The sequence below is a fragment of the Felis catus genome, chromosome B3 (assembly GCF_018350175.1).
Source record: "Felis catus isolate Fca126 chromosome B3, F.catus_Fca126_mat1.0, whole genome shotgun sequence".
Lineage (NCBI taxonomy): Eukaryota > Metazoa > Chordata > Mammalia > Carnivora > Felidae > Felis > Felis catus.
The window spans coordinates 89,349,345-89,361,854 of NC_058373.1; positions in this window are offsets into that span (position 1 = coordinate 89,349,345).

Consider the following 12,510-nt stretch of genomic DNA (forward strand, 5'->3'; position numbering starts at 1 on the left):
GGTCTTAAATGAAAGAGAGAAATAAATTTTATTTGGATAAGACATTAATGTTTTGTTATCAAAGTGAGCTGGAATGTTGTTCCTAAAAATTTCTATAAAAGTTATAAAGTAGGTGCTTACTCAGAGTCGGGAAAGAAAAGACATCAGTAAGAATATATAAAGTTTTTTTTTTTCTGACTGAATGCTACCAGTACAGCTTAGTCAATACAAAAATTATATACATAGGCAAATATTAAAATATTTTGCTTCCCATTTAATGCTTTCTTAATATAAAAGCAATGTGTGTTTGGTGTAAGAAACTACCTAATAAAAAAATGTAAGGTATAATTGAACTGTCAGATATTCCATTGTAACAAGAGAGTGTGTCCTCAATTTCCTCTTTGCTCGTACAAGCGTGTATAAGCCTATATAAAAATATGTGTTGCTGTTTATAGGTATATTTGTCTTTTTTTTTTAATTTACCAACAGAATCCTATAACTTTTTCTAATGCTCTACTTCCCTAGTACGTGCTATATCTTTAAAGGAAATTAACTTCTGGTGAGAACAAACCAAGTATGTTTTGTTAGTTCCAAGTGTAGGGATAACTGAGGTTGAATCAGTGCCCACAGAGCACCAAATGATAAATGTTGATGCTATTTTTATTACATTTTTTAAAATTTTCTCTAAGTGTCTAGTTGGTTTAGAATGCAACCATAAAGAAGCAAATCATCTAGTAATTTGCAGAGAATACAGCCGAGTGTCAGGATCCAAACTCTGTGAGAAAGGGGATAACTCTCCTTTGTCCTTGAGAGCAGGACAAGGAGGATTCCTCAGAAGGTACAGGATGGGGGCACTTCAACAAGATTTAGCCAGAGATCTCAGAGATATTTTCTAGAGGACAGACAGAAAAACAGGGAACGATTCAGCTGTCACTCTGAGACTATGTATACTTCCTAGTACATCTACTCATTATTGTGGACTGGAAAAAGCAGAGAAATTCCTTCTGAATGGAATAGAATAAGGTTGATGACAACTTTGAATTTGAAATTCGCTCAATATATCCAAAAATAGAATATATTAAATTTAAAGACACTGTTTTACATTAGAAAATGCTAATCTACTTTTATTTGGCAAGATTAAAAAAAAAACTTATTCTGTCAAGAGTGGGCATGAGCCCTCCTGGGGAATTTGAGCTTTCTTATAAATAATAAAGAAAGGCACGTAACGTTTGCATATTTGAGTAGAAGAGTAAACATTTCAACTTAACTCTAAATGTGAGATAAACAACTCAAGAAAATATCAATGAGTAGGAATGAAAATTAGATAAGCCATGAGCATGTATAGATAATAGAAGATACAAAATTAGAGGATACAGTGAGGAGAATTTAGAAACCTAGAGGGTTTATTTCAGCTTCAGCTTCTTTCATGATAAGACATTAATTTCTGTAGTTTAAATAAAAATATAGCTTAAAATAAGGAAAATGAATTGACTTTAAATTCCCAACGGTATTCCAATATTTTTCTCCTTAACTTTCCTTAGAGAATATTAAACCAACACCACTTGTGGAGAAAAAACAAAACAAAACAAAACATTTGTTTCAGCAATTCTTTCTGTTTAGTTCTTTTACCATTAAAAGTAAAATATAATATTTTATTAAATATGAATATGGTTGTGTTCACACACATGGTCACACATGTACATACATATATCTATGCAAAAATATCTGTGATTTCTCTCTGAATATATAATCTTCTATACACTCACAAAGGAGAAGGATATGACCATTAACCAGTTAACTTACCTGAACTTTTTCTCTAAGGGACCAAGTGCTTCTTTAGGGTTTTATAATTAGGCCCACCCAAGTATCATCAGACTTGATCAGACTTGGCAAAGGAACATTTTTAATTCACCACAGATGGACAGTTGAGTTTCAGAACATCTTTTTGAGAAAAAAAATTAAGAATTTCCAACAGGTGCTGACTTGTCTGGCACTTATATCATAATCCTGTACGTAAATCTGAAGCTGTCTCAACATTACAAATGTTTAAGGACAAACAGATTAAGTCAGCAAAGATGTCAAAAATGACAACTTCCATCTGGATTGTATGGATTCTCAGCAGTCATCAAGATGTTTCCAATTTGTCAAATATGGACTAATAGGAGTAACAGAAAAACATACATATTACTGCAGGTATAAGAAATGGACATTTCAGGAATAACTCAGCAAGATAGTGCACAAACTTATTTATACACTTAGGAATGGCTGACTACAGTGTTTTTGAAGGACGTCTTTTTGTTTCATGCTAAATATGTTGCTAGATTGAAGATTGGGACTAGCACAGGCCCAGTGTTTCTGAAGTGAAAAATTAAAGTGTATATCAAAAGAATTTAGAGAATTTGTTTGTATCCACAAATAAAATAAATAAAATATTTAAATCCTTTATTACAATATAAAATCTTCCTATTTCCAAAATACCGCAGGGTATTTTGATCCATTTCAATTCTTGTAACTTTATATTCTGTGTTCCCCCCACCCAAAAAAGACATGCTTATGGGCTTATAGGGACTGACTTCTATTAAAATCAAATCAAAAGTGACAATAGAATTGTTTTCTTACCCAGAAGAACTGTAGGTGAAGAAATAGAACATAAAATATACCATTAAGTTGATTGAAGCTATCTTATATTTAAAAATATGTTTTTACTCATTATTTTTATAACATATGTAGTATATGTTAAAAGGATTCTTTTGCCTTTCACCTAGCATTATGTGTTTATTTTATTAAGTATTATAAAAGCCTCTGTGAAAAAAGTTTCTTTGGGGGAAAAAAGAAACAATACTGCTGATAAATTAACATATAGATCTGAAAAATGTTAAATTTTGAAGTAATAAAGCATCACTGATTTTAACACTGCTTGACAAGAATTATTTGACATTGTACGAATGATCTAGGTTGTCTTCTGATGTGATAACATCCATTTATTTCAGACTCGATAAAGAATTAATGTACACCTTTTCATCATCAACCTATTAAAAATATTTAGGAGACAATTTGCAGTGACTTCTAATTCTTCTCAAATGACTTTTGGAAAGCAGAAGAAAACTACTTTTCCAATTCTTTTGTTTAGGTGAAGCCTCATTCAATCTCTTAGCACCTTGACCTCCTTAATACACATATGGCAAATGACATAATAGAATCATTTGTTTTTGCCCAACTTTACCTTCACATGTGATTTAATCAAGAATTTTCAAGACTGGAACTATTTCCAGAAGACTTTTTAAAAAGCAAGTTTTTTTCTTATTGTATTCTCAAATAATGTCTTATTTTCAAATTGGCAAAAACATTTTTTGATTTCTTAAAGTGACTAAATATACATGACTTACAGTCAGAAGAGAGAGAAATGTATTTCCTTGATTGATTTCTTACATTAGACAATGTAATTTTGTATTTTAAAACAGATATTGGGGCATGTTTATAACTTGTTTTATATTAAGTACATCCTTTATTCGGTCTCTAACTTCAATAGAAAGAATGACAACAAAATACTATTTTGTATCCTATGGGAAGTTTGGCTCTAATGCTAGTTTTTTGTTTTTCTTTCAAACATATATACAAATAATCTACAGGTATGCTGTGTGATAACATTATAGAATAAAATTCCATTCACATCTCAGTAATTTATCTATGGCCATTATCACAGAAGTGAATTAGTGTGCATTTTACTGTAAATGTGAAGTATAGGAAATTCATTCATTCAATTTATTTTGTGTAATGAAGGTACTAAATCACATTTTGTTTTTAGGACACACTTTCCCTTTCTTTGCACTTTAATTCCTCCAATACCATGAATTTAATGGAAATTTACTCATTTTAGTAATTTTTTACACTGGACTTTGGTAAATTTAGTTCAGTGTTAAAGTGTACTACAACGAATTTAGAAAATATATTTCAAAAATCCTGGTTAAACTTGAAGAAATGTAAAATTAAATTTTATCAATACTTTCAAGTTTTAAAATATTTCTTTACCAGGGGTGCCTGGTAGTTCAGTTGGTTAAGTGTCCGACTTTGGCTCAGGTCATGATCTCACAGTCTGTGAGTTCGAGCTCTACGTGGGGTCTGTGCTGACAGCTCAGAGTCTGGAGCCTGCTTCGGATTCTGTGTCTCCCTCTCTCTCTGCCCCTCCCTCCCCTTCTCATGCGATGTCTCTCTCTCTGTCAAAAATAAATAAACATCAAAAAAATTAAAAAAAAAAGTATTTCTTTACCAACATAAACACTCATCACTAATGAAAGATATGCTGGGTTCTCTCATATTGATATGATTTGATCATTTCTGAATGATATCATCACTACTAGTGTGGAAATGCTCTCCAATATAGTTAAGACAATGGTTATTTGGACCCCACATTTACAGTCTCCTAGAATCTTTGCATACATGTCCAGTCCTGGAAACACCAAGATGTTACCTCATTTGTACAACCTGGACAGTAATGACAGGCTAAGTAGCATGCCATTTCGTATTTCACAGATGAAAAACCTTGTTTCAAAAGAAATCGCATAAGTAGTAGAAAGTGGAAGTTTGATTTGAACTTCCACATTAGCATACCAGGTACTTTACTTTTATCCACCAATTTGCGCTTTTTTTATATACCTGAAAGGTATATAAAATAATTACCTTGCAATCTGTAACTACTGAAATTCACTGGAATGCAGTCCTCTGTATGATTATTAGTGCTATGTTCGTCTTTCACCTGGATTCTTATCATTTGCATTATCAAACAATTTAGCTTATCTTTTTCTCATGTTGTCTGTCTTTATTCTGTTTGAGCTTTTTCATTTATGTGATTGTTGAGAGCACTAATACAATTCCATCAATAATCATTATCACTTTAAGTTCTGTGTTTTTCATTTAAATATCAGAGCTGGAAATTATTCCTTTTCAGTTCCAGAAGATCTTTTATTACTGATGCAATTTCATTAAGCATCTTCATTCTTTCCAAAGGCTCTTATCTGTCACCTCCATTAGGTCTATTTTAATAGGTGCCTCTCAGATTTTCCTCTTTTGTTAAAGTTAATGACTTTTGGGATGTGGCTTATAATTTTCCTTTTCTAACTCATGTGACAGGGATTTCTAAGCATGTAAGATATATAAATAAGGATAATGCTAGTCCCAGACCTCATTGGCTTAACACATACAAGTGAATTTTTCACCCATCTACAGTGTAACATGTCTGTTTGTTAGGCAACCTTCTATGTGGATATTCATGAACTCAAGCTCCTTCTATCTTGTATACTTGAATTCTTTTATTTCTAGTTTATGGGAAGAGGAAAAGAAAAGGTGGAAAGGATATAACCTATAATATAGAAAATATAATCTAGACATGTGTCTATCTGGGACTCTTGTTCTGTCATGGAAAAAATGACATCTCTGACACATACAGTTTATGACGCTTCGGAAGAGGAGGAGTAGAATCTCAGTAGTATCTTTCAATTATGGGTGAAGTGTTTTATTCACACTATATAGAATGGGACAAATTCAACCCACTACTGCTGCCCAAAAACTTTTCCACAGGTGCTGGTCCCAAAGATTCTGCCAGTAAGGCAGATGCAACTGTCATAACCTGAGCCCAAGTCAGACACTTAACCAGCTAAGCCACCAAGGAGCCCCTGAAGAACAAATACTGTTAAAATGTCTCTACCACCCAAAGCAACCTACACATTTAATGCAATCCATATAAAAATATCACTAGCATTTTTCAAAGAGCTAGGACAAACAATCCTAAACTCCATATGAAACCAGAAAAGACTCCTGATAGCCAAAGCAATGTCGAAAAAGAAAAGCAAAGCTGGAGGCATCACAATTTTGGATTTTAAGCTATATGACAAAGCTGTAATCATCAAGACAGTATAGTACTGGTACAAAAAACAGACATATAGATCAATGGAACGCAATAGAAAACCGAGGAGTGGACCCACAACTATATGGTCAACTAATCTTCAACAATGTGGGAAGGGATATCAAATGGAAAAAAGACGTTCTCTTCAACAAATGGTACTGGGAAAACTAGACAACAACATGCAGAAGAATGAACCTGGAAGACTTTCTTACACCATACAAAAAAATAAATTCAAAATGAATGAAAGACCTAAATGTGAGGCAGGAAACCTTTAAGATTTTATTTTTAAGTATATCTACACCCAATGTGGCACTTGGACTTACAACCTTAAGAGTTGCATACTTCACCAACTGAGCTAGCCAGGTGCCCTTATCTTTTTTTTCAACAGCAACAAAAACAAAACAACAAGAGCCGAAAGCATTTCAAATAGAAACTTCAGAGGAAATAAAATGTCATATACTAGACTTATGTTTACAATGTGATACTGACACTTGTAACAATCTTTTGAGTTTTATGGTTCTGTGAAATAAAATTACATTTATTTCCTGAAATATTATAAAAATAATAAAAGGTAGATCATGTCTATTAATTTTAAATTTTCAAAACTCATGTAATAGGAAATTTATCATTATGAATTTTAGAAATATAAAATTCATGATATGGCTAATATAATTTATATGTGGATATAGTCGAGAAATAATATGAAAGAATAATTTTGTCCTCTAGTATTTTAAGGAATTAAACCCTACTAAATAAATAAATAAATAAATAAATAAATAAATAAATAAATGTTGTGTATTTGTATACTTTTAAAAGTTACCAAAATAGGGGCGCCTGGGTGGCTCAGTCGGTTAAACGTCCAACTTTGGCTCAGGTCATGATCTCACAGTCCATGGGTTTGAGCCCTGCGTCAGGCTCTGTGCTGACAGCTCAGAGCCTGGAGCCTGTTTCTGATTCTGTGTCTCCCTCTCTCTCTGCCCCTCCCCTGCTCCTGCTCTGTCTCAAAAATAAATAAAAACATTAAAAAAATTTTTTAAGTTACCAAAATAACTAAAAATACTAGTTAAAACTAAGAAAAATTAGAGAAAGGAAAATATAGCAGTAGATAGATCAGTGTGAGTTAAAGAATAGGGAAGTAGAGATTTAAGAATACTATTTAGTTTGAGGTATTTTTCTTAAGTATGAATAAAACAAACATTGAAAAGTCATTACTGCCAAAGTCTTGTGCTAAAAATGGAAGTGGATCACAAGGCTATTAGCTTTTATTTTATAACCTTTCATGATACTGAATGTTATCTCCATGTGTGTGTATTATTTTCAATTAAAATATTTTTTTGTTTAGATTAGATGTATAAAGTACATAGTTGGGGATGATAATGAGTTTCCATGGTGCAGTGGAAAGTGTGCTTGAATACCCTTGGAGAAAGACAGATTTTAGTTGTATCTCTGTCTTAACTATTGGATTCTGGCCATCTTTCTTAAAATATTTTCATTTCTTACTTTCCTCTTATGAAAATACAGTAACTATAGAAGAGCTATATATTTTTCCCTATTTGATTTACAGTTTGATATTCAGTATCCATAAATGTACTTTAAAAAATAAATGGTATTATCTAAACTAGATGGTGATGTTTTATTCAAAGCTTCAGTCTATAATTTTCCTCTTCTAATTCTTATAGCTCTATTATATTTACAAATCTTGTGGTGTCAAGTAAGAAATTTTCTGCCTAAATAAATTACTGATAGTGTAAGAAAAGACATGAGTGGCACTGTGTCTTATATAGCATGTAAAGCTAGTACTATTTAGATCACTGACTAAATTAGATATACTATGTACCAAAAAATAAAAATGTTGCCATGAGTCATAAGATATTATCTAAAATATGCATGTATTTGGGGAAGAATATATGAATGTTTTGGCAAAATTTATAAAGGAATAAATTAGATACTGTAATTGGGCATTGGCAATGATTTCTGTAATAGGTCAATATTATGGACAAAGAAAGGATTCCTAGTATTAGCAACTACTATTTTATTGTCATTTTAATTAGAATAATTAGGTCTTCTAAAATGATATGACATAGTCCTATAAAGAATCACAGTGTCTTCTTGATTCACTTTACTTTCTATTATAAACCTTAAAATAAAAAACATGAAGGTGTCATAATCACTACTTATTCTCTGGCATTCAATAGTTATTATATATAATATTACATAGTATATAACATGTTAATGATATATATAAATATTTAACAATTACATATTTATTATATAATAATATTTAATGTATTATGTAATATTATACATTATATACATATGTATGTATGCATATACACAATGCCAACTGTATGTCAAACATTATGCCACGAACTAGAAACAAGATTAGTGAATAACCTATTGGAGGTGATGGGCATTTAGAAGGGCACTTGTTGGGATGAACACTGGGTGTTGTATGTAAGCAATGAATCATGGGAATGTACCCCTCCAAAACCAAGACCACACTGTATACACTGTATGTTAGCTAACTTGACAATAAATTTAAAAAAAAAATTAAAAATTAAAAAAAATAGTCTATTGGGGGCTATAAAGAAATAAAATAAGGAAGATGACAACAGAGATGAGGACAAGTGCCCAAGGATATAAATCAACTTTTTAATAGTGTATGGCAATGGACATTTGTATTTTAACTTCATCACTCATAGTTTTAATGAGATTAAAATTTGTAATTGAACACATATTAAAATTTGTAGAGTGGCAAAAGTACATTTATCTCAAGATCATGTATACACAATTACTTAATAGTCATGTTGAGTATATAGAACAAAATGCACACAATTAACATTCCTAGTATAACTAATGAATCTGAAGAAACACTTTGACCTCATAAAATACAGCAAACTGATGATACAAGATGAAATTTAGAGTCTGAATATACACACTTCTCCTACTTTATTGATTCACTGGGACATGTACAATTGCTGTACTATCTGGGTGAGACCGTTGAATGCAAGTACTTTAAAGTTGATGTGTACTTTATTCCCTTATCTGTGCTTTTCCTGATTCAGACTGTCAATAATTTAACTCTTGATGGCCACAGAAGCCCCTTTCACAAGATGGACTTTAAGAAGGAAAAATATTGTCTAAAACATCACTTTTGTATAAATGATTTTTCACTTTCCTGTAGTGTAAACTATGTGTCATAATACTCTCTCAGCAGTATTTTCAAGGACATTTGTTTTTGTGCTATTATGTACTACAAATAATACGTACAGCTTCAAAATATGTTGAGATTATCATTATGAATCAGAATTTAGTATTATCCTTGTGAAAACTTTCTCTATGTTTCATTTATGTTAACGCATGCCCCCAAAATAACTGACAAATTCATGAATTTATATGATGCTTTTGTTCTTAAATGGTTTGCAACAAATACCTAAAAACTTGAATTAAAAACCCAAACTATCTTCTGTCCTGAAGAGTCTGATATGCTTTTATATGAATATGTACATGCAGCATTTTTGAGTCTAGAGGAGAAATATGTAGTTCATACATATTTTTATCCCAAGGCTATTTTTAAACACTACTGTTGTTGTTGTTGTTTATGACACTGATAGTATTAATAGGAGGGATGGTTATAACTTTAGTCACATAATTGGTTTTATGTAGAATCTTTTTTTTTTTTATTTTAAAATTTTTTTTCAACGTTTTTATTTATTTTTGGGACAGAGAGAGACAGAGCATGAACGGGGGAGGGGCAGAGAGAGAGGGAGACACAGAATCGGAAACAGGCTCCAGGCTCCGAGCCATCAGCCCAGAGCCCGATGCGGGGCTTGAACTCACGGACCGTGAGATCGTGACCTCGCTGAAGTCGGACGCTTAACCGACTGTGCCACCCAGGCGCCCCTATGTAGAATCTTAATACCACTAGAATCTGAATAGTCAGTTTGATTTGATATATGATCAAAAGTAACTTTCTAGTTTTCCTAGAATACAATTTAGGCCCAAAAAAATCTATAGCATTAAAAAAAATAAAATAGCACTTAACCTCTTCAATAAACTAGTCTTGTAAACAACTTCAAAAATCATGGTTTCTTATTCACTTTGTAATCACCTAGTAGTGTAAAAAATTCACTAAAAGTCACCTAATCCAGATTAGGTTTTGCCAGGGTATAAAAAGCTGAAGAGAAATTTAGTTATTAAAATTGATGAACTTTGAAAAGTTCTGGGCTCAGAAAGTGAAGAAGAAAATCTTCATTTATAAAATACTGCTGCTGCTGCTGCTGCTACTGCTACTACTAATAAATCAGATTAAAGGTAAAAAAACTCTGACAACGTCTTGTTAGAAAAAGCAAACTACTTGTTTTGAGTGCTGCAAATAGAGATGGATGCTTGGGTTTATGTAGTAACCAGAGCTTACTACTGAATAATCAAGTTCAATATGATTTGTATACAGTAGTTCCTCCCCCACCTTATCTGCAGGACTATGTTCCAGGACCCCCAGTGGATGCCTAAAACTGCAGATATTGCCAAACCCAAAATATACTGTCTTTTCCTATGCATACATACCTATCATCAAGTTTAATTTATAAATTAGATCAGGAAGAGATTAGCAATAACTAATAAAAAAAAAATAGAACAATTGTGGCAGTATACTGTGATGGGAGTTATGTGAATGTGGTCTCTCTCTCTCTCTCTCTCTCTCTCTCTCTCTCTCAAAATATCTTATTGTACTGTACTCACCCTTCTTCTTGTGATTATGTGAGATGATAAAATGCCTGTGTGATGAGGTGAAGTGAGATAAATGATGTAGGCATTATGGCACAGCATTTGACTACTGCTGACCTTCTGACTATACATCAGAAGGAGGATCATTTGCTTCTAGACTGTGGGTGAGGACAGGTAACTAAAACCACAGAAAGCAAAACCATGAGTAAGAGGGATTACTGCAAGTGATCCAGAAGCAGCAGGTTACTGGGAGTATACCTAGCTTAGTGGACTAGATAACCATGGCCATAAAGTTCTTTTTCTGTGAGAAGGGGAATTGTCCTTCCCCTTCAACATTAAAAGCAATGTTAAACTCCCCAGATGAAGCATCTGATATACAATAATATAAGCCATGTTGGATTGGATTTATAATGATAGACATGTTCATCCAGGTCATGGTAAATGCTCTGTTCATGTGAGCACCATTTGCATGGGCATTCCATGTAAACTTACTGCTGTAAAATCAAGCAACTGTCCAAATGGCCATATCAGATTTGTTGTCTCAGCTTCCTTTTATAAGTTTTAGACATGTTAAAAAAATTAGAGTGATTCATAATAAAATGGGAAAAGACAGAATAGAAGTATTTATTTGATCATTAAGAAGTGGATTGGTTAAGGAGACATGGAGGAGGTTGAAATCCAGCACTATCAGAGGTGAGGTGGACCAATTGGAGACCTTCATCATTTAAGGGCCTAAACAAATCACTCTATTTGACCCAGTTTGGAGGAATTTTAAAAGCCTAAAGGCAAGGGTGCCCGGGTGGCTCAGTTGATTAAGCATCCAACTTCAGCTCAGGTCATGATCATACGACTTGTGAGTTCAAATCCCACATCAGGTTCTGCACTACCAGCTCAGAGCCTGGAGCCTGCTTCACATTCTGTGTACCTCTCTCTCTGTCCATTCCCTCCCTCCCTCTCTCTCGCAAAAATATACATAATAGATAGATAGATAGATAGATAGATAGATAGATAGATTAATGGAAGTGAGAAACCTGATTTCGAATCATCAGGGTTAAATTAATCAGGAAGAGCATTGACAAAGGGACCAGGGTCCTCTGGCCCAACCCCTGGCTAGGAACCCAAAGCCATATGCATGTATTTGGGTAAATTGGCCAGGGGTAGCAGAAATCTTTCTGAGTCTCCTTGACATGAGAGCCCAATGAACCATGATTCTAAACCTTTGGTGAAGACCTAACAGAGCTACAATTAGAGTGAAAGTGTATGTATGTGCAACCATTGATGAATTAAGGTGGAAGGTTGGATGAAAATTGTTTTAGAGAAGTTAGGTACAAGCATAAACATCATGAGGCAAGCTAAATTCACTTTTTAAATTTTTTAAAAAATGTATTTTTTAAATTTTTTGTTAAATTTATTTATTTATTTTGAGAGAGAGGGAGCGAAAGCAGGGGAGGAGCAGACAGAGGGAAAGAGAGAATCCCAAGCAGGCTTTGTGCTGTCAGCACAGATCCCCACGCAGGGCTCAAACCCACAAACCAAGGTCATGAGATTATGACCTGAGCCAAAATCAAGAGTCAGATGTTTAACCAACTGAACCACCCAGGAGCCCCTTAATAATTATGTTAAAGTTTATTTATTTATTTTAAGAGAGAGAGAGAGAGAGAGAGAGAGAGAGAGAGAGAGAAAGCAAGTGAGAGTGAGGGCAAGCAGAGAAGGGGTAGAGAGAGAGAGGGAGAGAATCCCAAGCAGGCTCCATGCTGTCAGCTCAAACCCCATCATGGGGCTCAGTCACAATCTGTGAGATCATGACCTGAGCTGAAACTAAGAGTCAGGCGCTCCACCGACTGAGCCACCCAGGCAACCCTGAATTCACTTTTAATGAGGAGTGGTATTCAGTGGGAAATGATTTG